The sequence below is a fragment of the Mirounga angustirostris genome, unplaced genomic scaffold (assembly GCF_029215605.1).
Source record: "Mirounga angustirostris isolate CCGP_5_RB_7025 unplaced genomic scaffold, mMirAng1.0.hap1 SCAF_6, whole genome shotgun sequence".
Lineage (NCBI taxonomy): Eukaryota > Metazoa > Chordata > Mammalia > Carnivora > Phocidae > Mirounga > Mirounga angustirostris.
In genome coordinates, this window is record NW_026991714.1 from 30,386,579 (window position 1) to 30,391,910 (window position 5,332).

The following is a 5,332-nucleotide window of genomic DNA, read 5'->3' on the forward strand; positions in this document are numbered from 1 at the left end:
TAAGGTCTCTTATCCTTTAAATGTCTATAGGATCTATAGTGATGTCCTCTCTTTTATTCCTGATATGGGTAAATAATATGTATTAGACCACTTGATATTTTTTCCCAGAGCTCATCAGAGCTCTATTCATTCTTTTTTCTGGTTCACTTTTTTTCCCCCTTTTGTGCTTCATTTTTTAAATTAATTAATTAATTTATTTATTTATTTTTGCCCAAACCAGTATAGCTTTTATTGCATCTTTAAAATATCACAAATAAGTCTGAAAAATCATCCGGCATCTTGTTTCTGTAGATGGACAACTCAGATCTTATTCATCAGCCTGCTGAACTGTTCCTTTTTCAGAAACATAGATACCATCCAAAAATTTTCTGATATTCTTGTTTTTAACAGTTGTTGCTTGCTGAATCAAAGCAGCTGAGTTTGATACAAGTTCAATGTCATTTCCTTCAAGAATTAACTCATCTTTTTGGGCTTGAGTTACAGAACAAGCAACACCTGGCCTCATCCAAACCGTGCAGATGTATTTCTCACCCAAGAAATTTCGGATTTCAGCAAGAGAACCATTCTCCTGAATAACAACATTGATGGGGAAGTGAGCATACACAGACCTCATCTTGTAACGGAAACCCAGTGTAACGCCCTTGATCATGTTCTGTACATGACTACAGATAGTGCGAACAGTAGCCAGCTCTTTTCTATTTCCCCACCATTTGTCAACTCAGAGCCTCTTCTTTTTCTTTCCAAGAAGACGGAGTTCTACATTGATGTGATTGAAGTCCCTTGGCAGGGTTCCTCTGGGTCCCTTCACAATAACTGTGTGTCCCTTCAGAGTGATGTTGACATTTTCTGGAATGTTGACAGTCTGATTGCTGAGAATGGTCTTCATTCTCGCAGGAGATGTGGCAAAGAGCTGTGCTTCATTTTAGATAATTTCTATTGTAAAATCCTCAAGTTAAGTGATCTTTTCTTCTGAAATGTCTAATCTCCTATTAGGCCCATCAGTATATTTTTTATTTCGGATATTACATTTTCTTCAGCACTAGTATTCCATCTGGTTCTTTTTTAATCTTTAATTTTCCTCTTTATTATGGTAATCTTTTCCTTTAAATCCTTGAAAATTATAAAAGTTGTTCAATTCCATTGTATTTGGGCCTGTTTCTAGTGACTGGTTTTTCTCTTGGCTACTTACTTCATATGTCCAGCAGTTCTTATTCAGATGGTTGACATTATGAATGTTATATTTTTGAAGTTTTGGATGTCATTCTTTAAAAGCCTAGATTTTTTTTCTTTGATTGTTTGTTAGGCAGGTAAGTTACTTGTGGGTCAACCTAGTGTTTTGAGGTTTATTTTTAAACTGTATGAAAAAGGTTCTAGAATGCAAGTTGGTACAGCCACTTTGGAAAACAGTGTGGAGGTTCCCCAAAAAGTTAAAATTAGAGCTACCCAATGACCCAGAAATTGCACTACTGGGTATTTACCCCAAAGATACAGATGTAGTGAAAAAAAGGGACACATGCACCCCAATGTTAGCCAAACTGTGGAAGGAGCTGGGATGCCCTTCAATAGATGAATGGATAAAAAAGATGTGGTCCATATATACAATGGAATATTGCTCAGCCATCAGAAAGGATGAATACCCAACCTTTGTGTCAACATGGATGGAACTGGAGGAGATTATGTTAAGTGAAATAAGTCAAACAGAGAAAGACAATTATCATATGGTTTTACTTATTTGTAGAACATAAGGAATAGCATGAGGACATTAGGAGAAGGAAGTAAAAAATGAAGGAGGGGATATCAGAGGGGGAGATGAACCATGAGAGACTATGGACTCTGGGAACAAAACTGAGGGTTTTAGAGGGGAGGGGGGGAGGGGGCATGGGTGAGCCCAGTGATGGGTATTAAGGAGGGCACATACTGCATGGAGCACTCGGTGTTATAAGCAAACAATGAATCATGGAGCACACCATCAAAAACTAATGATGTAATGTATGGTGACGAACATAACATAATAAAAAAAATATTTTAAAAAAAAAGGTTCTATAGCAGTCTTTAAAGATGGTTTAGTTCTACTAAATTTACCCTTTAGAGTCTCTACTGAATGCCCTGAGGTTTGAATAAGTAATCTTTACTCTGGTCAGAATTCAAACAATTCTCAGTCCTATTTCAGGTCTGGAAATCATTTAGCTACAACTCCCAATAGTTGTTTCTTCCTTGGTAGTTTTTGTTTAACTTCATGGAATCTTCCTACCCAAGCCCAGCTTAGTATTGAGCCAAAGAATCAAGGGCTCCTCTATTGCAGATTTCTGGATGACTCCTCCATTCCTTCCTCCCTTTAACCCCCGTCCCTCCCTTCCTTCCTCCCCACCGTCCTCCTCCTCTTCCTTCTTCTTTTCTTTATTGCCTTTCTGGTTCTTTGCCTTTTAAATTCCAACAATGTTGGCTCCCCCAAATCTTTATTTCTGTGTTCTCTGTATATGAGACATGCTCTGCTTGGGTTATATTTTCATGCATTGCAGTCTGGAAAGTGCCTCCAGCTAGAAAGCTAGGGCAGTATTAGGGCTATGTTCCCCTTGCCTTCCTTAGTAATCACAGACTTGTATTGCTTGTTGTTCAATGCCTGCTAACAACTGTTTAATATTTAGTGCAGTTTTTTAATCATTTCCTATCAGGCAAATCTGATAACAGTTAATTCACCATGACTATTGGTAAAAGTTAAAATTATCTTTTAAAAAATATATACTTTTAATGATACCTATTGTATAGGAAACAAAAGAGCTTACAAAACTATATATTCATTTGGATAACAATTTATTAATAAATTCATATAAAGGAGACAAGTGTATATATTAAAACTTGTTGTAGGGATTGGTAGTGAAATTTTTGTCATCTTTAGCTTATAGGTTAATAAGCTATTACAAAGTTAAACATTTAGGCATTCAATAGACTTAATAAAGGATGCAGGAGTATATGCTATAGTTATCTAAGATTGTATAACTGGGCACAGAATTAAGTTTTCTGTTGTTAAGACAAAATTGGAAACACACTTCCTACTAGAATAAGTATGCATTTATATATTTATAGAGGCAAACTTTTGGCAGGGTATTTATCATAAATAGGATTTTACTGTGTGAAAATGCACTCATATATATCTTTATAACAAATTAAATGACTCACTTGTAAATTAACAGGATCAATTTAACACATTCATGTGTAAATGTCACTGAAAGAGTACTTCTAAGTAAGTTAAACATCTGCAATATTATTTGTAGTAATACTTTGCTGAGTAAACCTTATCTTCAAATACCACAAAACAGTAAGCTTTAACTGAGCTCAGGTCAAAATAAGACAAATTCTAATCAATTTATTCAGAATAAATGAGGTTTTATTAAGGGTAGTAGGGATTTGGATTTTTGGCATACACTTAATTCTCTTTGTAAATCCCTCATGTAGCTTCCACAGTAACCTCGGCAAAGTTGGGCAAAGATGGGCAAAGGTAGCCTTTGCGCCAACCCCAGTTTCACTCTATCAGCATTTCTACTTCATCAAGAATGCCAAAGAATTTAGTCCTCAGAAGGAGGCCGTAATTAGAATGAAGTGTCTATCTTGTCTCAAAATGCAATGAGGATTAATCCTGTTATTCTCTTCATCCAAAGTTATTTAAATCTTCACAAGAAGTCTAAGATTCATTCTTCATAACCTCCTAAATCCCCGAACCCCTCCATTGTATCTATGAAACACATTACTTTTCATGAGTAAAATCCCTATATCCTCACTTTCTTATGAAAGTAACATTACCTTCTACTAACACTTGGATGCTTCCTGAGAACACTGATTCTACAGAAATTCTTCCTTTCACACTCACATACTGGTGAGCCTGGGGGGAAGGAAGTTAGTGTTCTTGTTCTTAATTGCTGCTTCCAGAAGGTTGCTTCTTCCTTCCTTATAACATGCCCAGATGCTTTGAATTTCAATCATCTATTAACAGCCACAGCTGACACATATAATTGTACAAGGACAAAAGTGTACCTACACAATAATTTCTAATCTAAAGGGTTCATGGAGCTCTTCTTAAGTCATGAGACCTGGCTCAGGGATGCATCTTTGTCAAGGATGAGACTCCTTTTTTAAAGATGTTCAAATGAATCATTCACTTCCTAGTTGACCTGTGCAGCAGTGTCTCCCCAGAGGGGGAGATGCTTGGGTTTTATTTATTTATTTTTTTCCTAATTTGCTTAGGGATGTCCTATGGGCTGGTGGTTCTGGCTTGTTGTCCATAGATGTCTGGGTCACTTCCCCTTATTCCTCAAATCTTCTACTATCTGGCTTTTGCTATTCTGTCCAAAACTACTACCACCATAATTTTGGTAATTTTTCAACTTAGCCTTTTCCTTCCAGGGTCATTATCCAGACCTACTCGTTACCAACAACTGCACTGGTTCCACAAACTCCAAATATCCATCTCTCTGACCTTTACTGCCTATATTTCAAGCTCATTCATTTCAGTTTCCAAACTCTAGAAGTATTTCTCTCTGCTGGGGTTTACAATCCATTGGCCATTTTCCACTGTATGTCCTCTCTTCCCTCCTTAACTTGGCTTAGACTTCGTGATCCATCACAGAAATCACTCCTTAGTATATATTTTCAATTCTCTTACTAGTGTTTCTCTTTGCCCTACTTTCTGGTCAAAACTCCATCTCTGGCTAAAATCCAACTCTCCACTTATTCTATACTTTCACCCAAACAATTGAATATGATTGAAGAAAAACAACCTCTAAGGCTGATTAGTCTCACTTTTTTTTTTTAATTTTATTTATTTATTTGAGAGAGAGCGACAGGCAGAGGGAGAAGCAGGCTCCCTGCCGAGCAGGGAGCCCGATGTGGGACTCGATCCCAGGACCCTGGGATCATGACCTGAGCCGAAGGCAGACACTTAACGACTGAGCCACCCAGGTGTCCCTGATTAGTCTCACTTTAAAATTATGACCACAAACCTTTCAGAGGCCTTAGTGCTAACAGCAACCCTACTAACTTTTCTTAGTCCAGAGATTCCCACCCCTCTTCAAGGTGACTCACATCATCCCCAGCCTAACAATACCTCATCATACTTCCACATGCTCAGCTTCTTCACTGAAGAAATAGGAACAATTTGATAAAAATTCATACATGTTCCTACCAATAAACATATAAATCATGTATAGCATACCTTTCCACTAGTAACAATGCCCTGCTCAGATCCAACTTTACTGCTTGTGTACTAGATCTTATCCCTTCATCAAAGAGCTTCACAGTTACACTTACCTCCATTTATCCTATATTATATATTTTCCCC

At 37.2% G+C, this 5,332-nt stretch overlaps 1 pseudogene; it reads right to left on the reverse strand.

Moving 5' to 3' along the window:
• Positions 1-217: 217 nt before the first annotated feature.
• Positions 218-929, reverse strand: LOC123846051 (large ribosomal subunit protein uL6-like; annotated as a pseudogene).
• Between the last annotated feature and the right edge of the window lie 4,403 nt (positions 930-5,332).